A 25,955-nucleotide genomic window follows, 5' to 3' on the forward strand; every position below is an offset into this window, starting at 1 on the left:
AAGATTCATCTAATTTTGAAGCAGGTAAATTTATTGCCGTTTTGGGCATGTTCCATTTTATATCACTCAATCAACACAAAATCAAATCAAAATCTGTATCTACAGACATCTATGCTTGAGTAGGTTCAATTTTAGCAGTTTGCTCGGTTGATTGTTTTGTTTGTCTAATTATCTAAATAATTAATTGACTGACTGGTTTGATAAATAATCGATTTCGTCATCCAATGTTGTGTTGCCATGTATTGCTCATTTTTTATGTTTTAACTTTTTTTTAAATAATATGTCTCACGTTAGGTAGTTGTATACTATATGTGCTATTGTGTTATCATGTAAATGTTGAGTTTTTAAGTCGGTTTTAAAAGCTCTTCAGAGCTTGTGTTTATATGTTTATATACCCGACTTTATAAATAAATATTACTTGACTTGACTTGACTTGAATCAAGCAGGCAATACTCGCGTGTCTTGTGCACAACGAGCAGTAGACGTAAACAACAACAACAACAACTCACGGACCAGGAAACAGGGTTTAACAATCATTGAAGCTATTTTTTTAACAAATGGCTTCGCTAAACTCAAAAACTGCCATTTGTGTGGCTTTAATAGTACTTTTATGTGCTTTACTTTACAAAAAACACAGAGACGACTTAATGAAAGATAAAATGACACACGTTATGCGGGGGTTGCTAAGAGCAGAGAAGAAAGTGGGAGTGGATAAGAATATCCGAATAGCTCTAGGTTCGGTGGGGGCGAGGATATCATCGTAAATGCGCAAGACGTACTTCAGGGTCTAAATTAAACATCTCCGGCGAATCCTGAGCATGTGGACGATATTGAATCAAAAGAGGACTTCAATAAAATTTTCACATACTTCTTTAAACAAGGGGCAGCTGCAGAGTAAGGACACAGCACCACATTTTACTGAGCTCCTAGTGATAGTTTGACATAACCAATAGAACCTTGTAAACGTTATATATGATTGGAGTGATTTTATGCTTCTGCCATACAAAGTGACACTTGCCAGCACAATGTCACTCATTATTTCTGACATTATGTATGGCTGAATATGAAATGAACGTCTGTTGGGAATGATTTCTCTCTGTCAGACACCAGAAATTGTAAAAAGCACACAATAAAGTAACGGATGGTCAAATGGTTATCATTATGTTACGTTATACTAAGTCACAAACGTATATTGATTTTTATAGCCTCTATAACCAATAACATGTGATTATTGATCACACCTAGGAGGTAAAGGATCAAAATGTTTTTGTGATTGAAGGCCAAATCTAAAATTATGCTTAAACTATTTATTGGGGGAAGATGACCATCTTTCAAAGTGTTTCAAGCAATTTCCTTTCTGCTCTATGTGCTAAAATTATGTTCCTTTTGTAAATTCTGACCAGTCCCCTAGAGTACCATGGTTTGAATAGCAAGAGTGCTTTAAAATTGATTCTATAACAACATGGCTCAGAAGTTGAATATTTGACAAACAACACTATCTACTAGTACTCTACAAAGTATGTACTTTTATTACATTGAGTTACAAAGAAGACAATTTGATTTCAGATGATACGTTGCAAACGTCACTCTGTTTTCCGAAATTGCAAGAGTGGCTAGACAGACACGTGGAGCACGTCTTGCTATGGGTGGGAATGTCCCTGCTATGGCACGACGACTCGCAATGTAAGGAGCAGAAATACTTTTGGCAGCAAGATTTACTAAAGAATCAATGAAAACAATTCCGGATTCAATAAAAGGTTTGATATTTATGCCCCCCTTCGAAGAAGAGGGGGTATATCGTTTTGCACATGTCGGTCAGTCGGTCGGTCGGTCCGTCCACCAAATGGTTTCCGGATGATAACTCAAGAACGCTTATGTTTAGGATCATGAAACTTCATTGGTACATTGATCATGACTGTCAGATGACCGCTATTGATTTTCAGGTCATTAGGTCGAAGGTCAAGGTCACAGTGACCTGAAGCAGTAAAATGGTGTCTAACGTAGTCACACAATGGCTGCCACTACAATGGACAGCCCATTTGGGGGGGCATGCCTGTTTTACAAACAGCCCTTGTTTAATTTTTGCTCCTTGTTGATGTTCAAAAGAAATTATAGCAATATTAATTGACCATACATATCATATACAATATACATTATGAGTCAACATACCTGATACATTATATCAAGAATAACATTTCTGCTCACTGAATGTTGGGCAATGGGACTTCATTCATCAGCTTGTTTTACCTGTAGATGCTTAATGGTATCCTTATTAAGCAAGCATACGAGTATCATTATCATTTTTATTTACTACCGTACTAAACAAAAAGATTTCATGAAATAACATATTAAACAATTAAGATTTATTTTTTAGTTCTTGGTAAACCACTTAAAGAAGACGAGTTACACATCTTGTTTGAATACAGTGCCGGAAGTTCATGGGGCAACTATACAGCAAACAAAGCTAACAGGTACATGCATTATTGTACATGTGTACATGTGTATACAAATATTAGTGTACATGTGTATAAAAAACGTACATAGGAATGAAATTAATGCATGTTGGAATAAAAGGAGTGATCTATTCTTCTATTTCTAAATAGCAAAATAACACTGTCAAACAAAATAGACTAGATATTTTTCACAAAAAAAAATTTTTTTGTAAGGAACGCATCTAAACAACATCTACAGTCTACCCTTTATCTCGAAGTCGGCGGGAACAAGAAAAAATATTAAGATAACGAGAGCTTGAGATATCCTATTAGGCGTTTACAAAGATTCCCCAATGCATCCGTATCAACCCAACTTGTATCAATTACTGCATACCTACTTCTTTCCCGTCGCTTTTTATTGCCAGATTATCCCGTATTTTAATGCCCCCAAAGGAGGGCATATAGTGAATGCACCGTCTGTCCCTCCGTCTGTCCTTCTGTCTGTCTGTCCGTCACACTTTGCGTTTAGGTTTCGAAAAAAGCCCATAACTTCTATGTCGGTTCAGATGTAACCTTCATATTTGGTATGCATGTGTATATGGACAAGTCACACCATACACACACAAATTTTGACCCCCTTGACCTTGACTTTGAACTTAGGGTCCGCCTTTAGGTTTCGAAATCTGCGTTTAGGTTTAGAAAAATGCTCATAACTTCTATCAAAGTAGTTTTCAGGGGCATATGTCATCCTATGGAGACAGCTTTTGTTTAAGACATGATTAATAATAAAAAAACACACTCGTTACCTGCCAAACGAATCGTTACTATTAATAATATGTACCGTATTATTGTTCTGTGCGAGTTGTCTCCCTGGGAGAGTTGGACACGAAAAAATTTGCTTCTTTATACAAAATTCATTTTTATTGTTAAGCATTTCACATTTTGAGATACATTTTATATAAAGATAACTTATATATATTCTTTATTTCCTCCGAAATGCCAAACAAATCGTGCGTTTACCCTAAGTATATAAAGATAAATCTTTGGTTATTATTTGCACACATGTTACAACATAGCAGGCACTATTAGATGCGCGTGCATCTTCAAAATAACGGACCTGTGTAGTTTATATCGCAAAGAAGAAACAAATTTATGTGATGTATATATATATATATATATGACTTCAATAGGCAATCAAAAGCACACATACAAATATGGCATAGATATCAAAATACTTTTTTTTGTGAAAAGATTGTGTATAAATAACATAAAAACATTTCTTCCTTAACAATAACTCATGAGTTATGAAAAACATCAGAATTTATAAATAATAAAATGTAAATACATTTTAATAATTACTTAACATAACTTGACTTGAGAACTAACTAATATCAACATTATAGACAGTTGTCATATATTCAAAATTAAAATGGTGCAATCTTTCGAGCATTGAAACAACTCATTTTTAAATACAATTTTATTATTATTCGCTCATAACAAAATTAAACTGTATGAATATGTTTTTTCTTTACCTAGATATAAATTGCTGATACTGAATTAGCCATTAAGAGAAAAATGGGCAATTATGTTTATAAAAGTGTTTCAAGTGAATGTTTTCATCAAATGGAAGAGCTATTGCAAGTCCATAACAAAGATTTTAGTATTATTATATAGTCCCACAATCAATTGGTGAGTGTTGGTGTTGTAGCAGACAGAGGCTGGTTGGCTGAGTCCATCTCTTTGTGAAGCCAGAGTTGCTAGTTTCTTTTTTCCCTCGTGATCCACTTGTATGACAGTATTGGAAGTGTATCCACAGACTAACACTTGTCCTGCAGGTGTTACGTGTACACCCCTTGGGTATTGTAGTTCAGGGTGCTCAAGGGTGGATATCAGAGTCCCATCTGTAGCCAGAGTAAGGAGCTTGTGCTGTGTGTAGTTGGTGACATAGATCTTGTCCCCAGCAGGACTCACTGCACAGTAAAACACTGCAAAACAATTAACATGTTGTATATAAGTAGATTAGGGTTCTGATATATGCATTAACACTATTGTTACTTTTTTACATTTTTGTTTTGAAAAATAATTACAAAATGTTATGAGTTTTAAAGTATCATCAATAAATAAAATATTGTATATGTATTAATACAAAAAATACATTTACCTGTATAAAGGTCACCAGCATCCTCAAACAGCTTTTTCACAAGTGTCCCAGTCATATTGTAGTGGTACAGGGCAGTGCCAGAGGTGATATACAACTCTCCCTTATGGTGGGCAATACCATAAACAACATGCTGTAATGAAATCTTTCTCCCACTCACCAGATTTCCATTGTTAATAGAGATAAACTGCACATCTGTACTGAAAGTTACAGCCACCTCACTGGATGTGATTTGGCAAATGTCCCATGGAGAACCAGACACATGACAGTGACTTAACACTTTGTATTGCTGGTTCAACAGCATCACTTTTTGATTTAGGAAATCTGTAACAATGACCTGGTCACTCGGCATGATGCAAATGCCATAGATGCTGAAAGACTGACTTGTGTCGCTTGGTATGCTCACAGTGTACTCTAATATCCTCTTTACAGTTAATACCTGGTCTGGATTCATCTTGACTGGGAGAGACTGCATACTGTCTAAAATCCTTCCTAGACTAGACTGTTTAGACAGGTACAGCTCAATATCAGTGTTTGCTTTGAATATCATTGAACTCTGCACATTTACACGGTTCTCCTTTAGATATGACTCAGACTCTTGTATTTTGTCCAGACATTTCCTGCTGGCTATGAACTCAAGTTCTTTCTTGCTCTTATCACAAAGGCCATTTACAGCTTCACTGAGTTTTTGCAAGTCATCCTTCAGTCTGCTGCAGTTTTCAACATCTTTCTTGAGAGAGGTTATCATTGTGGTCCGATTTTCATCCAATTCTTTCAATGATGTATGTTCTAGTACATCCAAAGCAGCATTTAATTTCTTTCGCATGTCCTGGATTTCTTGCAGTTTTGCATTACATGATACCTCCACGGACTGAATGCTGGCCTCTTGTTTACTCTTAAACTTATTTAGTTCATCAACAATAGTTTGCAGATTGTTTGACAACTGTCGCATATCCATTGACAGGTTTTTGGCTGACTCAGAAATTAGAGCCACATTTGTGCACTGTCTGAAATAGAAACAAGTATCAAAATTTCTGCAAGAATCATTTGTGGGCATGCATTTTCTTACAACATTACAACATAAACAACTATCAAATTTATAATTTGCAAAGCAGATCATGTCTTGGCAAACATTTTGAGTCTAAATTAAAAACTTATCATAAAAGAAATAACAAGAGCACCGCATAGCGGGTGCCAACGCTCGGCTGTGGGTGCAGTTTTGAATAAAAAGAAAGCTTGTCAGAAGAAAAGGAAGAAAGGTCAGTCATTAAGGTGCATAAACTCTGAAGGCTGGAGTTGGAAGAACTCTCATTTTCGAAGCATTGTGTAAATGAATTACCGTGGGTCACAGTGACCTTGACCTTTGACCTAGTGACCCAAAAATTAGGTGTGGCATGTAGAACTCATCCAGGTGCATCTTCATAGGAAGTTTCAAAGTTGTAGGTGGAAGCACTTTGAATTTAGAGCCTATGTTAAAGTTTTATATAAGAGGTCACAATGACCTTGACCTTTGACCTAGTGACCCAAACATGGGTGTGGCGTGTAGAACTGATCAAGGTGCATCTACATAGAAAGTTTCAAAGTTGAAGGTGGAAGCACTTTGATTTTAGAGCCTATGTTTAAGTTTGATATAAGAGGTAACAGTGACCTTGACCTTTGACCTAGTGACCCAAAAATGGGTGGGGCGTGTAGTACCTATCAAGGTGCATCTACATATGAAATTTCAAAGTTGTAGGTGGAATTACTTTGATTTTAGAGCCTATGTTAATGTTTTAGCACGACTCAGATGGCGGACAAGGAGCTGGCTATGACAATACCTCGGGTTTTCTCCGAAAACAGCCGAGCTAAAAAATCATGATTCAATTTACACTTCACAGGTTTATAAACAAGAATTTAACAGTTTTACAAACAAGAATTTTACAGCTTTATAAAACTAGAATTTAACAGTCAGGGTAAGCATACAGTCCTGTACCATCAAAAACCTTATCAAATAAAGATTGTGCATAACAACCAATGTATGGCTTATTTTGTAATATAGACATCTAAAAATAATCTCTTAAAAAATTGCAGCCATCGACACTCTAATCCTGTTTAGTTTTACTATAAAATGCATTTAATAACTGCGAAGTGCAGCTGAAGATAGTTGCAATAATCCAACTCCCAGCTATTGACCCTCTGAGCTGTACGTATGTATTTTTAAAAGCTCAGAGCATTCGAGAAGAACTACAGCTGAAGAATGAAAAAAGACACCTATTTTCTTGCTTCTAGTGAATGCAGCCTATTTTTTGAAACTCCAGTATGTTACAATGAAAATACTTAGCTTGGATTGCGATATACATTGGAAATAAACTCTAATACTTAGGTACAAACAAGACTGATCACCTTTATGTTCCAAAGTTTGATTCATTCATACAATAATGGTGGATTGGTACATGTATGTGGTATATTGGTATGTGATTGGGAAAGGATTTTAAGGGGCCAGCTTTGTTTTTACCATATGAGATTGGTGGGATTTCCCCATTTATTGCATGACTTTGTGCAACTTACCTGTGATTCAGTAAAACACAATCAGTGCAACACAGCTGACTGTGGTCCTGACAAAACATTTTCAGTTTCTCCTCTTTGTGGACAGCACAATTTAGTAGCAAATCCTCCGTTGTCTTTGTAAGGGGCCATTTATTTGTTTCTCCTCTTCCATATTTGGAATGGTTTGCATATATTTGATCATGAGGATCAATGCATTTTCTGCAGAAAAACTTTGTACATGTTGCACAAGAATAATCTGCACTTTCATAAATGTTTCTACTTTCACAACCCTCACAAACATAGTCCTTCACTAAATCTGAACTATTATGACCTGATCCTAGAGATGTTGCCATTTTACAGTAGATATTGTGAACTGTCTTTTGTTCTGAAATGTTTTGTATTTACTATTTAATAGAATGATCCCCTTCCTATGAAAAGAATGAGTATTTTTGAAGACTTACACCACAAAGTCTTTAAGTAAGTATATTTACCAAAATAATATACTTAATTAAACCTTGTAAAAAGCTGAATTACGTTTCCTGTTTCAGCCACACTCCTCTTTAAATCACACTGAAGTACAAATCCGTAGTAAATCTACACACAAGCCATACATAAAGTGAACTCTACATTTCACTGATAATACAGGGACAAATCATTTTCTGAAAATGGGTGAAATATGATATTGACAGTTAACATGCAGGCTACTGATATCGGTCAACCTCCGTGCAGAGATTTGACGGGGAACCAGCATAGCTGAATCAAATTGTATGTGAGTGTAAGGAACGACAACTCTGCATGGAGATTGGATATTGGTAGATTGATTGTAGACTGCTCCTTAGCATTTTTACCAACTGTTTTGTTACAACTGGCAAATGTTTGAATCCTGATTTTTAGTTGTTAGCTTGCTAGCAACTAATAACTTGTGTTTTTAGGTTTAAAGCGTTAACTACGGTGTTAAACCAGTCTCTTATCTTGAAGTTAAAGCACAACATTGAGTTTTACCTACCTATCACCCAACCAAATTGAATACTCATCCTCATGTAATATTTTGCAGTCGGTATGAATTGAGAAATAAGGCCTACATTAAATTTATATGCAATATGTTGCAAAAGATAGAGAAAAGTACCTTTGATGGTAAGGTTAATAAAAATGAGCCCAATACTAGAAGCTGATTAAAATATATATATTGAATAATTTTAAAATGTTTTATCAGCTTAAAAATCTCTAATCGTCAACTTGTTAAAGTAAATTAATAACCTCTCAATAGTTTTTAACTCGCCTGAGCACGAAGTGAGATATTGTGACCACCATATGTCTGACATCTGTCTTCACATGGCGAGCCGGTATGTGCAAACTTAAGGCTTATAACCACTCTAGAGGCCAAAGGGTATTTGTTCAATCTTGATGAAAATGATGAATGCTTATTTTTAATGTTGTTTTTTTCAAAATTTTATTTTCAATATATTGTATTACATACATGCATGTTATATAGGTAACTATCAGCTTCAGTACATTTACTTGAAGAGTGTATATAAACTTTGGAACGTTTATCTGGAAGATATCTAGGCCCAGTTTGAACCTGGGTCATGTGCTTTCCAAAACTAGGACACAAGGTTAAATCTTATGAAAACCTTATAACCACTTTTGACTTCACATTTACAACTTAGTATTGAGTAAACTTTGTAAGAATGTTTATCTTTAGATTTTCTAGAGCTTTTAAATTTAATATGGGACATAAGATAGTCATGACCTCTACAAAATTTGTTAAAAACATGCATACTCTGGGGTCAAAACTGGACAAGCCCCGGGTCTATTTATACTTAATATTTATAACATAATAACTTACTATATAATTTCTTTTTTTGTGAAACCACAATTCTCAGAGGTGTAATTATTACTAGCCACACCGAAGGGTCACATTGTCAATAACTTTAGACGGACTGTATAAGCAGAATAACCAAAATAATTTTCGTTCCCTCAATCCACATTTAAAACATTACTTAGGTGTGTAATGAAGGGCCATCAAGAAATTGAAATGAGATAGCAAATTTACACATAATAAAGATCGTAGATGTTAAAAAGTTTACATTGAATTAACATTCACAATTCAATATATATTTTGTAAATCTATTATTATGCCCCCGAAGGAGGGCATATAACAATCGCACTGTCTGTCTGTCTGCCCGTCTGTCTTTCCGTCACACTTTTTCGTTTAAGTTTCGTTTAAGTTGCGAAAAATGTTCATAACTTCAATGTCGCTTCAGATGTAACCTTCATATTTGGTATGCATGTGTATATTAACAAGGCCTTTCCATACGCACACACATTTTGATCCCTTTGACCTTGAACTTGAACTTAGGGTCCGCGTTTAGGTTTCGAAATCTGCGTTTAGGTTTCGAAAAAAGCGTTTTTCGGGGGCATATGTCTTCCGATGGAGACAGCTCTTGTTTAATTGTAAACTCAAGAATTTCACAAATATTATTTAAAACATTCGCCTTTTTTCTTAAGTAGATAATGAATTTTGGCATATGTGACTATTTAAAGATGTAATGAAATAATGTCCAATCGGGACTGGGTTTTCCAACTGAACACTTATGTCGCCTGACTGGCTGTTCAATAAATACACCAACACTTTTCATGTGACGTTGTACATATCTGCATAGTTTTCGCGCGCTTTTGACTAAGACAAAGAAACAGCAGAAATACCCGAAGCACTGTTTCTTTGAAGCTAGAATTTGTTTATGTCGCGTTATTAAACATTAAAATTCAGAAGCATGTTTCGGATTACAAATTTATTTATGCCAATTTGAGAATTTGACTAAACATTTAAGTGGTATGTAATGAATTCAACTTTAATTTGTTGAAATTCTTTAAGAGTCGAATAAATGATTTAAAAACAATTAGTCTTTTTGCCATCGACAGGCTGTGTATTAATTACAGATAATTGCAGTTAAAGTGACAGGCCTTACTCAATTGTTAATGGCTAACGACAGTAAATACATGTAAAATCGGGACTTTGGACGAATATTTATATCGAGATATCGAATTATTCGAGATAACGAAAATCGAGATGTGCTATGTTTATAAATATGGATAAAAAGAAAAAAAATGGGACATTGAGCTTACATTTCAAGAAAATTGAGATATGCGATGTCGAGATAACGAGACTGTACAAATATTCAAGAAAGTGTAAGGAAGGGTTTGGAGAGGCAGGTTATTTTCGGCACAAAATGGCCTGTCCTGCAAATTCAGGAGCATCAACTTGACACAAAACAAACAGCATAGAGTAACTTGTTTACTTTATAAAAATATATGAAGAATATGACAATGCCAGGGCATTACAGTTTTCTGTCAGTACAGGTTTTTAATTTATAGCTTTATTCCATTGTTGCAGGCTTATCACACACAGTGTATTTTGTTATTGCAGGTTTATTATAAATAGTGTATTATGTAATTGCGAAGGGTGGCATATAGTTTTTTAACTGTTCGTCAGTCCGTCCATCCGTCCGAAAACTTTAACATTGGTCATAACTTTTGCAATATTGAAGATAGCAACTTGATATTTGGCATGCATGTGTATCTCATGGAGCTGCACATTTTGAGTGGTGAAAGGTAAAGGTCATCCTTCAAGGTCAAAGGTCAAATATATGGCTTCAAAGCGACGCAAAAGGGGGCATTGTGTTTCTGACAAACACATCTCTTGTTTATTATGCCCCCGAAGGGTGGCAAATAGTTTTTTAACTGTCTGTATTCTTTTTTGCAGGTTTATTATTCACAGTATTCTGTCATTTAAGGTAAATCATACTTTTTTATGTCCCCCAGACTATACTGGGGGACATATTGTTTTTTCCCTGTCTGTTGGTTTCTTTGGTGGTTTGCGTCAAACTTTAACATTGGTCATAACTTTTGCAATATTGAAGATAGCAACTTGATATTTGGCATGCATGTGTATCTCATGGAGCTGCACATTTTGAGTGGTTAAAGGTCAAGGTCATCCTTCAAGGTTAAAGATCAAGGTCAAAGGTCAAATATTGCATAGACAGCATATTCTGTCATTCCATGTTTATCCTGCACAGCATATTCTGTCATAGCAAGTTTATCATACACAGTGTGTTCTCTTATTGCATTCTGTCATTGCAAGTTTATCATACACAGTGTGTTATCTTATTGCATTCTGTCATTGCAAGTTTATCATACACAGTGTGTTCTCTTATTGCATTCTGTCATTGCAAGTTTATCATACACAGTGTATTCTCTTATTGCATTCTGTCATTGCAAAATTATCATACACAGTGTATTCTCTTATTGCATTCTGTCATTGCAAGTTTATCATACACAGTGTGTTATCTTATTGCATTCTGTCATTGCAAGTTTATCATACACAGTGTATTCTCTTATTGCATTCTGTCATTGCAAAATTATCATACACAGTGTATTCTCTTATTGCATTCTGTCATTGCAAGTTTATCATACACAGTGTATTTTCGTATTGCATTCTGTCATCACATGTTTATCATAAACAGTGTATTTTATCATGCAAGGTTAATCATACTCTGCATATTCTGAGATTATTATCGAATTCAGCCTTATTTTGTTGTTTCAGGTTTATAATACACAGTGACAAGAGCAACCCATTCCTTGACACGCTAGAGGACCTTGAGGCAGAGCTTCCTACCTTTGACCCTTCCGTTCTTGTCGTAGGAGGGCTTCAGATGATGGACAGCTTTCCCTTCAAACAAGGTTTTGTAATGATGTGTTTTGGATTATGGTATTATTATGTATTTTAAACATGTTCACATGTTATTTGGCCTAGAGGAACAGGAAGTTCATGGTTTTTTTCTACATTTGGAAGCATTTGGGCAATCTATTCTATTCTAGGATACAAACAAGTAATACATGTATTCTAAATTAGCCATTGTTTTAAGCTCGACTTTTCGAAGAAAAATGAGAGCTATACCACTCGTCCCGGCATCGGCGTCGGTTAAAGTTTTTTTATAAAGTCAAATAACTTTAACACTATCGAAGATAATTAAATCAAACTTGGAATACTTCTTTATGACAACAAGACAATTGTGTAGGTCAAGGTGCATAACTCTGTCAGCATTATTATGCTCCCCCAAAATTTATTTTGGGGGGAGCATATAGTCGCCGCTTTGTCTGTCCGTCCGTCCGATTGTGCACAATTTTTGTCCGGGCTATTTCTAAGCAACTAATGACCCGAATTCAATGAAACTTTATGGGAAGCTTCACTACCAAGAGGAGATGTGCATATTAGCAGCGTGTTCTGGTCGGATGATTTTTCCCAGAGTTATGGCCCTTTGATATTTTCCATTAACTGTACATATAGTGCAATTCTTGTCCGGGCTATTTCTCAGCAACTAATGACCGGAATTCAATGAAACTTTATGGGAAGCTTTACTACCAAGAGGAGATGTGCATATTATCAGCGGGTTCTGGTCGGATGATTTTTCACAGAGTTATGGCCCTTTGAAATTTTCCATTAACTGTACATATAGTGCAATTCTTGTCCAGGCTATTTCTCAGCAACTAATGACCTGAATTCAATGAAACTTTATGGGAAGCTTCACTATCAAGAGGAGATGTGCATATTATCAGTGGGTCTTGGTCGGATGATTTGTCACAGAGTTATGGCCCTTTGAAATTTCCATTAACTGTACATGTAGTGCAATTCTTGTCCGGGCTATTTCTCAGCAACTAATGACCTGAATTCAATGAAACTTTATGGGAAGCTTCACTACTAAGAGGAGATGTGCATATTATCAGTGGGTTCTGGTCAGATGATTTTTCACAGAGTTATGGCCCTTTGAAATTTTCTATAAAAAATTATTGTCCCCCCAACTACTGTGCCCTCAAGACTTTTCCTTTTATCTGAATATAAAGTGCAATATTGTGACAAAAAAGCACTTTGGGGAGCATCACCCATCTCTGACGGTTTCTTGTTTTTAGAGTTATGTCCCTTTTTATAGTTAGAAAATTGAAAATTTGGTTAAGTTTTGTGTTGAGGTCCACTTTATTTCTTAAGTATCAAAGCTATTGCTTTCATACTTGCAACACTTACTAACTATCATAAGGGCACTGTGCAGGCAAAGTTATGTAACTCTAACTGGCATTTTTACTTATTGAAAAATTGGTTAAGTTTTGTGTTTTGGTCCATTTTACTCCTATAGTATCATAGCTATTGCTTTCAGACTTAAAACAATCACTAACTATCATAAGGGGACTGTACAGGACAAGTTGCATAACTCTGGTTGGCATTTTGACGGAATTATGGCCCTTTTTTGACTTGGTAACTTTGGATATTTTGTTAAATTTTGTGTTTAGATGCACTTCACTTCTAAAGTATCAAGACTATTGCTTTCAAATTTCAAATACATTCTTTCTATCATGAGGGTACTGTACCTGGCAAGTTGAATTTGACCTTGACTTTTGAATGATCTTGAATCTCAATGTCAAATAAATAAATTTTGCTTAAATTGCTATTACTTCTTTATTTAGGATCAGAATTGATTCATACTTTGACAAAACAGCACTTACCTGACATACCACAATGGACTCCACCCAAACCATCCCCCATGCCCCAACCCAGAATCCCATGGTAAAAACATGGTAAAAAAACGCAAACATTTATTTTTATTATTTTATTTTTGAAAGACTGTCCAACCATCCCACCCAAACTATTCTATCAAACTTGAAATTTAATCATATTAGTTTTTTTTATGTCTTTACAATAGTTCAATATATATTGTGGAAAATATACCTGAACTCAGAATCTTCTATAATGTACCACTTCTTTAAAATATGTTTCAATTATGGTCTTCTTCCAATTAGAATTTGACTAAATTACCTTGACATTATTGAATATGAACAATTTCCCCATGATGGCTTACTTTATACTGTCAAGCACTCGAAAAGTCGAGCGCGGTGTTTTCTGACAGCCATTGTTTTTAATTTAATTCATTATGCTAAAATTAACATGTTTTAAGTGCAGATGTCTCGTATATTGAAGTGGTTAAATGGTAGTTGAAATTACATTTGAGGGGCTTGATAACGTTGACTTCTTACTTTCTTATTAAGATTGAATTATATCTCACATGGATGATTTGGTGTCCTTTAATTACACACAATTCAAGGGCTTTCACCTGCATTTCCCGCCACCATTCATTTTAGTAATGAACAGTTTGTGAAACAATTTCTTGTTTGTAAAGATGTTAGTAAATTATTGTTGCCAAGTGTTTGCAAATAAATCTGAATATTGAAATGAAAATGAAAAGACACAGTGTTCTGTGAATATAGGGTTTTGGCCCATACTTTCCGCCTAAACTGCTTTTTTTACTAAGAAGATACTCTTTAAACGAAAAAATATCATATAAGTGGAAAGTGTCATCCCTGATAAGCCTTTGTGGACTTCACAGGCTACTCTGGGACGACACTTTACGCACATGCATTAAACCCCCTATTCACAGAGCACGACTCGTATCTATTTTTAAGCGTTCTGTATAGTAAGTTTTTTGTGAAGCACAATGTCATGCTTTTGTCTCATGATTTTTGTTAACCCATTTGTTAGGCATACGTCAGGAGAGACTGAAAAAGCTTCAGGACCTATTGATTAAGACTGATCGCAGTACAAAGATCCATTTTGAGTTGGCCTCATTCAGTGATGAAACTTTTATGAAGGAAATAGTCGACCATGTCGTGTACTACTCCGACTCACTTGGAATGAATGAACAAGAACTGCCAAACCTCGTCAGCATTCTCACCGAGGGAAAGATTGCGCTAATCTCGGACTCCCGACCAAGAATCGCCTCAGTTCTTGACCAAATGAGAACCGTCTTCCATCTCCTGAACCAATCGAAGGACATGAATGGCAAGAGGAAGTTGACCAGACTTCACCTTCACACCTTAGCGTACCAGGCCATTCTAACACAGAAAGGCTCTGACTGGAAAAATACGATGTCTGCTACAGCCAAGGCCTCGTTGACTGCAAACCGTCACGTGTGTGGGTCCAACTGGATTAATCCAGAAAAAGCTAAACTGTTGATGGATGATTCCTTCTCCATCACAGCTAAGATCGAAGGAGCAGATAAAATACTTCTGAAGGAAAACCGTCCCGTGTCCTGTTGGTCGGAGGATGAGTTTGATATCTGCTTAGCACCTGTGCTGGTCTGTACGGAGGTGCTGCAGACGGGTGGTGGGGGAGACAACATTTCATCTGCTGGCCTGCTTTATCAGCTATAAGCAAAGCATTTGGGGTTTAAACCGGTTATAGAGCGCTCAACCTCACACTTGGCCCAGTAATATTCATAATACATTTACATGTAAATAAAATTTAACCTCATAGAATTGTAACTCAAATTAAACAATAATAAAAGGGAAAGTAAAACGCATTCAATTTAATGACCATTTAATTACTCAATAGTAGGGAAGATACCTGAGCAACAGAGTTACAACTTTTTGAGGATCGATGAAATAAAACTACGAACAAGTATCAACTACATTCCCTCTTTATAGAAAAAGATTTTAGAATATAGCGTCATGAAGTTAATATTTCAGATCATCATCGCGCAAATAAAGGAAGAAGCAGCAATAATGGTGTAAAAGATCCATATTGCACAGCTTGGTTGTTTATGTGACTGCAAAAAATAAATCAAACAAGAAACGCCTGTTAGAGAGAAAATATAATTAAAATTGAACGTTTTAAACTCAATGACCTATGCATGTAGATTAAAAAAGTTAAAGTATGTGGTATGAAGCATTATAAAAGCGATGACGTCACAAAAAATCAATGTAACAGAGCGAGAGTATCATATGACGCAATTGACAAGCGAAGACACAATGAAGTATATGTAGCAAGTCTTAAAGAGACTGTTTTGCAGTTTCATTCTTCATAGATTCAAAAAAAGAATGTATGCATTATATTGCAGTAGCAAATTTTTTTCTCCCTATCCTCTTTATTTTATTGCAGTATATTCAATAAATGCTGCATGCATAATAAAAGTCTGTCATGAAAATCATTTTGTATTGAATCATGCGCATGTTGAAGTTGAATGTTAGTATTCATAAAAGCTATATTCCGAACCCTGCTACACACACAAACTTATCTTCCACGAATTTCCTACTGCCACTTGAACCATTTGTGTCAGGTGTCACACAGATGCCATGGCAATGGGAATTTGTGGAAGAATTTCTTAAATTGAAAGTGTGGGCATAGCAGGGTTTGGTATAAGGAGAACTTATACTGCCTTGCTATATGAGCTAGCTTTGATAGTGACTTAGTAGTCTGCCTGATTTGAAATCAGGAGGTCCCAGGTTCAATGCGCATTGTGGTCGGGGATTTTCTGGCTGGGTTTCATTTATTTGCATGAACATTCGTTTTGATTATACCCAAGATTGTATGTCATTCCATGTTTATGACATAAAAGATTATTTACAAGTATTAATTTATTGTTACTTATATAGATCTATCTTTATAATGACGCATGCATATCGACAATACTAATTGAATTATGTTATGATTATAACTATGTCATGCTGAAAATTCGTTTGAATCTTTTCTCCTGCTTTCATGCAGTTTATTAAAGGCTTCCTAATTAAGCATACCGGTAGATATATCAGTGTCTGCCTAGTGTACAATGCCAAGGAATGAAGGATGAAACGAAGAAGAAATGGCATGATTTTCAAATACAGTGCGGAAATGAAATTGACCAGTTACAGAATATACAATAGTCTGTCTTTGTCTATTGTTCATGCGACTTAGTAACAAGGATTTAAAGTCAATTAGTTTTACAATCGCAACCATGTGCTATTCTTACAATCAAAGTCTAAACTATTTATTGGTCAATCATTGCTTAATTGAAATATTGCAGCTAGTCAATTAATTTTGGAACACTGTTAAGTTAATTAATAAAGATGTAAGAAGTTGAAAATAGCTTGGTGATAGGCACTCACATTAATTTATATATGTATTTTGTTGATTCTGTGATAATTTTGTTATGGGAATTCCAAATAAAGCTATTGGAGGGAACTCACATTTGTGTTGTTTTGTACAATTTAATGGGACGCAGTCATGTCACCTTGCGTTTAAAGCTCAGAAACTGACTGCACATGCTTGTTATAAACTAAAGGACCAGTATTTATTTTATTCGACTCATCATTTTATCAGCTAAATTAACACTAAACAAGTATTTAAAAAACTAAACAAGTATTTAAAAACTTAAAACGGACTCAACATGTTCGTTATCAGCTACATTAACCAGTATTTAAAAACTTCTAACGGACTCAACATGTTCGTTATCAGCTACATTATGCAGTATTTATAAACTTCAAACGGACTCAAAATGATCGTTATCGGCTACATTAGCCAGTATTAAAAAACTTAAAACAGACTCAACATGTTAGTTATCAGCTACATTAACCAGAATTTATAAACTTCAAACGGGCTTAACATGTGCCTTATCAACCAGTATTTATTAACTTCAAACGGACTATGCGCTTTATCAGCTACATTAACCAGTATATATAAACTTCAAACGGACTCAACATGTTTTTTATCAGCTACATTAACCAGTATTTATAAACTTCAAACGGACTCAACATGTTCCTTATCAGCTACATTCAGTATTTATAAACTTCAAACGGACTCAACATGTTCCTTATCAGCTACATTAACCAGTATTTATAAACTTCAAACAGACTCAACATGTTCCTTATAAGCTACATTAACAAGTATTTATAAACTTCAAACAGACTCAACATGTTCCTTATCAGCTACATTAACAAGTATTTATAAACTTCAAACGGACTCAACATGTTCGTTATCAGCTACATTAGCCAGTATTTATAAACTTCAAACTGACTCAACATGTTCGTTATCAGCTACATTAACCAGTATTTATAAACTTCAAACGGACTCAACATGTTCCTTATCAGATACATTAACAAGTATTTTGTAAACTTCAAACGGACTCAACATGTTCCTTATCAGCTACATTAACTAGTATATATAAACTTCAAACGGACTCAACATGTTCCTTATCAGCTACATTAACCAGTATCTATAAACTTCAAACGGACTTAACATGTCCGTTATCAGCTACATTAACCAGTATTTAAGCATGAATTTACTATACTGGTCGTAACCTTCATTTACAAAATATAACATATAATATATATTGGAACCTGACACATTATGTTTGCCTCAAGCTACATTAACAAGTATTTATAAGCTAGAATCTGACTAATCATGTTCGTTATAAACTTGATTCTGAACCAGCTACATAAGCTACAGTGACCAGTTTTATTTGCTAACCCTGGCAAAACGCGCTTATGGTTAGTTGCAATAATACAACTCCCAGCTATTGACCATCCGGGTCTGAGCTGTACGTATGTACTCATAAAAGCTCAGAGCATTCAAGAAGAACTAGCTTATGGTGAGCTTTTGTAATCCCCTATGTTTATTGTGCGTCGTCCGTCGTTAACATTTACAATGAAAGTACACACTAAAAGAAGTGTTTTAGTCAAATTTTCATGAAACATTGCTCTAATGATGCCTTAGTGGAGTTCAAAAATGGTTGCTGCCAGGGGGTGGCATTTTCTTCTCCAGATACAGCACTCCTTGTAGGTAGGTTTTATGCCGGCGTCTTACTGGTGAAGATGTAAAAACTGAACACAGGTGCTCAGTTGGATGTTAAAGTGATATTATGGGCATACATGTATAACATTTTATAGGTGTCTATCGCCACCGTTGTTTATTGTTTGGTGTTTTCACGTCATAAACACATATATTTGTTAATGCAGCATCAACACACTAAAACAATATCCCGGACAGAGAAAAATAATGCATTTGAATATCAACCGTACTTTCGTTTTGCAACTGATCACGCATGTACGATGTGAACTAAATTTAGTTTCAGTGCAGATTCGTTTATACGACACAAAGACACAATTTTGTTTTACAGATCATTTTGGCTTACAGGACTGGGTGGGTCACGTAAGATATCGAATATAAAATATATTTTTATAAACAACTGGTAGCAAGATGAGTTGCAGATAATTTGTCAGTAACCACATTTTAACTTACTCTGTTGACTTGTTAATTCTTTTCAGCTCAATTCAACAGTGAAAAATGCCCATAATATCACTTAAATTTAATTTAAGCTGTCTCATGTATATTGGGAGATAGTAAATTCCATTAGATGACTATTCTAGGGTATAATGAAAATCTATACGAGTCTTTTGATGGCTACTGCTCTGTCTAAAGAGGGGTCGACAGGAAAAAAGGTGATTAGGAGGAGTAATGGCAACTACACGATGAGAAAGAATTTCGTTCAATTTTTTTTAAGGGCATGCAAATTTAGGATGTATAATCATATTATTTATTGAACCTTAATAGTGATCTCTGTTTGTTACGAATCCAAATGCACTTCTTTGTACTTTTTCAGTTGGTTTATTGCTCATTTTGTGGGTCTTAGACAGTAGATGAGTATTCTAATTAAGGCTTCGCTGTTGATTTGTGAGCATGATTTGTCACTTTGGGCGAGTTAATTTTTAGGTTGTGGTGAATAAATCCTGATGCCTGTTTTGCATTACTTGTAATTTAACTAATATGTGTATACCATTTTAGGTAACGTTTGAGTGCAAGACCAAGATATTTGGCATGGTTTATCTTTTCTAGAATGTGGAGAAGATTATAAGATTTCTTTTCTGAGCAATCCTTAGGATGTTACATTTTTGAGAACGAAAATGCATTAACCAGTCCTCCCATCGACCAGCAGCTTCAACGTCTAGCTGGGGCTTTTTGGCGTCATAGAGGTTGTTTGATATCTTTTGTAAATGGTGTTATAATCTAAAAATAGTCTTAGGGAGATATGTTTGATGTAATCTGTAAAGTCGTTGATGTAGATCAGAAACAAGATGCGCCCCAATACAGTGCCATGTTGGACCCCGGAGATTATAGATACCTTGTTTGGCATGGTTCCCTCTAAGTCAACAGACTGGTTTCTATATGTTAAAAAAACAGATATCCAGAAGAACGCATTTGATTTTTCTCACATCGAATTTACATTTGTGTAGGAGGTGCTGTTGTGGCACGTTATCAAATGCCTTAGGAAAATTCATTACGATTATGTCAGATTACCATGTTTATTTGATTGAGTTAGGTTTTGGAGGAATGATATAAGTTGTGTTTCACGAGAACAGAAAGGTCTAACCCGTGTTTGAGGTCAAACAAATACTATTATTATCAAGGTTAGACATGATATAGATACGGATGTCATGTTCAAGTATTTTACAGCAAATTCATGTAAGTGATATTGGCCTCTAATCTAAAGCATTTTGTGTGTCTCCCTTTTTACAAACTGAGAATACATTTGGAAGTTTCAAATCAGTTGAGATTTTTACAAGAACTGGGCATTTTTAAAGACAGGATTCGGATTCGAGATATGTTTTGTATTGCATTCTTTAAATACCCTGCAGGATACTTTTTATCTGGACCTGAGGCTTTTTATGCCCCCTTTTCGAAGAAAAGGCGGTATATAGTGATCGGACTGTCCGTCTGTCCGTCTGTCTGTCCGTCTGTCTGTCTTTCCGTCACACTTTGCGTTTAGGTTTCGAAAATGCTCATAACTTCTATGTCCCTTGAGATATAACCCTCATATTTGGTATGCATGTGTATATGGACAAGGCCTTTCCATACGCACATTTTTTTACCCCTGTGACCTTGACCTTAAACTTATGGTCCGCGTTTAGGTTTCGAAATCTGCGTTTAGGTTTTGAAAAATGCTCATAACTTTAATGTCCCTTGAGATATAACCTTCATATTTGGTATGCATGTGTATATGGACAAGGCCTTTCCATACGCACAAAAAATTTTACCCCTGTGACCTTGACCTTGAAGTTAGGGTCCGCGTTTAGGTTTCGAAATCTGCGTTTAGGTTTTGAAAAATGCTCATAACTTCTATGTCCTTTGACATATAACCTTCATATTTGGTATGCATGTGTATACGGACAAGGCCGTTCCATACTCACACAAATTTTGACCCCTGTGACCTTGACCTTGAACTAAGGGTCCGCGTTTAGGTTTCGAAATCTGTGTTTAGGTTTCGAAAAAAGCTCATAACTTCTATCAAGCGTGTATAGTTTATAGAGGGCATAAGTCATCCTATGGTGACAGCTCTTGTTTATTTAAAAGATGTGTGATAGTTTTGTTATTCCATTATATTCTGTGATAAAATGAATGAGGGCAGGGCCTTTGTCTAGAATATTTGGGTGTGATTTGGGTGATGGCATCTTGAAGTTGCCTGTTCAGGATAATTTCTTGCTTTTTGGTCCCGATTTAAGGAGACAATTTCCCTAAGAGGTGGTACGGTTTGGCTTTCAGTTTTGTAATCTTCATGTACGCAAATACGTTGTTTGGAATTCCAGAGTGTTACAGGTTATCTTATTCACAAATTGGGTTGTGAATGATGAGGTTTTATATGTATGGTCAATATGCCTCTTTTGCCGAGTTAAGGTATTTGCGTTTATATGCGTTCATTATTGTCTTGAATTCGTTAGTTATCCTGGGAGGTTTGTTGTTGTTTATTTAAGTTTAGTTTGAATGTGTGTTTTTTTAAAGAATGTTTTTCATACTTAGCTATAGTGAAACGTTGTGAACACTCTATAGGTCACATTTAAGTGCAATCTTTATAAAACCTGGTCAGAACGTTTGCTTTAATAATAGCTAGGCCGAGTTAACAGTGGTTGTGGTTCGTCGACAAACATGGCACCAATTGGTTAGGTAGTTTTCCTTTTATGAGTATAGTAAAAAAAATGTTGAACACTATAGATGTTGCATTTAAAGTTGAATCCTCATGAAACTTGGTGTCAACATTTGTTCTAATGATAGCTCGGCCGAATCCGCAAATAGTTGTGATTCTTCTTAAAATATGATCTGCAGGGAGCATAGCAGTTTTCCATATAGGGCTATAAAGAAACCTTGTGAAAACTATAGAAGTCTTACGCTCATTAGACTTGGTAATAACATTTTTTTCTAACGATATCTAGCCAAGTTCGAAAATGGTTAAAAACATGGCCGACAGGTGGACTGTGCAGTTTTCCTAATATGACAATGATGAACCATTGTTAACACTATAGTTCTGATAATATTTCATTCGAGTAAAAAATGGGTCTTGTCTGTCGAAAAATATGGTTGCCACATGATGTTTTAGTTTAGCTTATAATTTTGGTGAAAGCTTTAATACAGATTGAAGTTTCTTCTTTCTGAAGCTCATTATAACGATTAAAATAAATAACGATGAAAGTGTGTTATTTAAGTTTTTATTGTTGATTACGATGATGGATTACAATTATGATTATGATTATTGTAATCACTTCAGCAGAAAATCGCATAGTGATAAAACCAATATAACAATAAGAACGGTTTCATATGAATCCCACTTGACATTTCATTTACAAAGCTAACTCAGTAATACTCTATTCAATGTTTTAACATTCTTTCAATACAACATAATTTATTGATGCCTTATGATATAACCATGTAATTTGGTTGTGTAACAGGCGAAAAGCTTAAACTTCCTATTATTGGCCATAAATGGTCCCAACTTGGAACTCGCACCAGAGGCCGACACCATTGATAAGTGTTTGTTTCGTCTTAAGACTGTTTGAGGCCTACAGTTTATAGATTAGGTCACATGCAGTCATTTGGTACGTTTGTTGTGATTTTAAAGCCTTGCGTTTTAACAGGTTTGATTATTGCTTGAACTGGAAATATCAGCGCAAGGTTAGTAAAAAAATTGTTCCGATTGTTTAAAATACTTTCTCCAAAATGTAAACACTTTGGCTATAAAACAACAACAATTGTTATAATCTCTTAAGAAACTCAGATACCGATTCTTTGAAAAACAAAGTTATGAGCGAGGCTGTTTTCGGAGAAAACCCGAGCTATTGTCATAGCCAGCTCGTCGTCCGCCGTCCGCCGTCCGCCGTAGGCGTCGTGCTAAAACCTTAAAATTAGCCATACCTTTTTAAATATTGAAGATAGCACCTTGATATTTGGCATGCATGTGTATCTCATGGAGCTGCACATTTTGAGTGGTAAACTTTCAAGGTGAACATCATCCTTCAAGGTCTAGGGTCGAAAAAACAAAGTCAAGGGAAGTAATAAGCTTTAAATGGACATAGTTATCTGACCTGCCCACGTATATATTTTTGTGTTTCTGACAAACACATTGTGGTAAAAGGTCAAGGTCAAGGTCATCCTTTACGGTATACGGTAAAATTACAAATTTAAGGGAAGTAATAAACTTTAAAAAATGGAGATAATTGTTCAATATTGAACATAGCCACTTTATATATATTTGGCATGCATGTGCATCTCATGGAGCTGCACATTTCGAGTGGTCAATTACAGTCACGGTAGTGGCTTTTAATTATTTGCTTCTAAAAATAGAGATTTGTAAGAGACAATTAATTTATTCAAGGGAAGTAATTTATATAATTATAAATCTCATATTATATATTTCCTTACTAAGAATTGAAGTTCTTTTCACAGTCACTGTACAGATTTATTATTTTGATTATTTAAAACTCAAATGATTGATTTGTCAAATTTTTTTAATGATATAATTATAATTTCTTTGATGTTCATTACATACCTGTGGACTTATGTCCAAAGATACATGATCAACTCTGGCTATGATTTTATGAAAAAGAAAAATCAAATCTGGCTATGATCTCTTTTAAACCACAGGCCTTGGTTGTCAGTGATGTCTGACATGGTCATAATTGACTGTGAGACCTTCCCCCCGGGATGGATTTGACAAAATTCAAGGGAAGTAATAAGCTTTAAAGGGAGATGATTCCTATACCTGCCAAATGATAAATAGCATTTTGTTTATAAGCGATGCAATAGGGGGCATTGTGTTTCTGACGAACACATCTCTTGATATTATTATCATTTCTTACCTGTTCTAATTTGTAAATGCTAGTTTTCATTAAATACCAGTGGACTTATGTCCATACATACATGATGAACTCTGGCTATGATCTCTTTGATAAACCACAGGCCTTGGTTGTCAGTGATGTCTGACTTGGTCATTTTTGACTGTCTACAGACCTCCCCCCCCCCGGTTAGATTGGACAAAATCCAAGGGAAGTAATAAAGCTTTAAAGGGAGATGATGTCTATACCTGCCAAATGATAAATATAAATTTTATTTCAAAGTGGCGCAGTAGGGGGCATTGTGTTTCTGGCAAACGCATCTCTTGTTGGGTCACTAGGTCAAAGGTCAAGGTCACTGTGACCTCTAAAAAATATTCTGACAAGCTTTCGCAGCCGAGCGTGGCACCAGTTATGCGGTGCTCTTGTTTTGGCAGTTGTTTTCGTGGCGTAAAAAGTATTTTTGCTGCAGGTTTCAAAGTGCCTTTCAATTACAAATAGTTTGACATTGGTTTGCTATAATAAATTACCGAATTCTTGTTCGTGTTGACTACTCTGTGTGAACATATGTGCAAGTTGTTTTAACTATGAGTTAGATCGGATGTCAGATGTTTAGCATCTTCAAATATCATTAATGTAGTATTTGTAGAAGAAACTTATACTCATTCGCTTCTTTATAACCAACTTTAATATATATTATATAAATTCTACATTTAGTATTTTAATATGCAAAAACTGTTTCATAAACTCTCCATATTTTGAAAACTACAGTTGTTGTCGGCATCTAAAGCTGTTCTTGCGAAAACAAGTTGTAACTAGCCAACATTTAGCATGCTGAGATGCTTATCTCGTGATCTGAAAAGCCCACATCAAGTTGTGTTAAAAAGTTGTTCCATTTTTTTTGTTTATTGTGTATATTATTTAATTACTGTGATTATATTACTTTGCTGCCATGGGTACCAACTGTCTATTTCAAAACACATAAATATACATGGAAAAAACAACAACAACATACTACGCATATTTATATATCTGCCAAAACAACAAACCATTCTTTTAACAAAACAACGTTAACCACACTTGTTTAACATACATTCTACTCTGGTGTGCGACGATGGCTCTCTTGCACATCTTGAATCCGACTAATAATTTCGTTATAAGCAACAGTTTATATAAACTTGCATCTTTGTCATCATGTTTGTTATTAGCTGCGTTAACCAGTGTTTGAAAACTTAATCCCAGTGAGGAAATGTGCATGTCATAATTCTGATTCGTAGTGTTACAACTATCTTCGTGACACACGCAGTTCTAGATACAAAATGGACTAGCAATTTGTTTTTAAAGTGTAACAAAATGAATTCAAACTATTTATGCTCAGACAGATTATGATTAGCTCTATTCACATGTTTACTCTAAATCGAGTAATGATCGTTACAAAAAGGCATATCTGAAGGTTATCTGAAATTTGACACCGAATATGCACCGCATTCTATGCAAAACATCTTGAATAAAGCATTTCTTTACAATTGGTACGCTGAAAATAGTGTAATATGACACTATTATACATGCCTTGTAGTCGGTAGGTTTTTAGCTATAGCGTTTTTATAACTGAAGCAGTTCATGCTTTGCACTGGAGTACGCTTTGCATTTAATAACAAAACATTTATGCATGTACCGTTTTGTGTAGTCTTCTGCTTTTAAGTTTAAATTGGTTAGTGGATTAAAAAATATGTTTAAGATATACTGCATCTTATAAGAACAGTCTCAATAATGGCAACTTCGTCTTTATCGGCGTCCGATATAATTTTGGACTACGGTTGTTCAGCATGTAAGGAGGAAGACCATGTAAAGCAGGCAGATGTGTATTGTGAAGAATGTCACAAGTT

The 25,955-nt window shown here is 35.2% G+C and overlaps 1 protein-coding gene and 1 pseudogene across 2 annotated transcripts in view; one reads left to right on the forward strand and one right to left on the reverse strand.

Moving 5' to 3' along the window:
- LOC127874870 (calcineurin subunit B type 1) overlaps nucleotides 1-25,955 on the reverse strand; it is a 163,087-nt gene that overhangs the window by 81,966 nt on the left and 55,166 nt on the right. The window lies entirely within an intron of this gene.
- LOC127874871 (ADP-dependent glucokinase-like) lies at nucleotides 800-15,372 on the forward strand (annotated as a pseudogene).

The sequence above is a fragment of the Dreissena polymorpha genome, chromosome 3 (genome assembly GCF_020536995.1).
Source record: "Dreissena polymorpha isolate Duluth1 chromosome 3, UMN_Dpol_1.0, whole genome shotgun sequence".
Taxonomy (NCBI): domain Eukaryota; kingdom Metazoa; phylum Mollusca; class Bivalvia; order Myida; family Dreissenidae; genus Dreissena; species Dreissena polymorpha.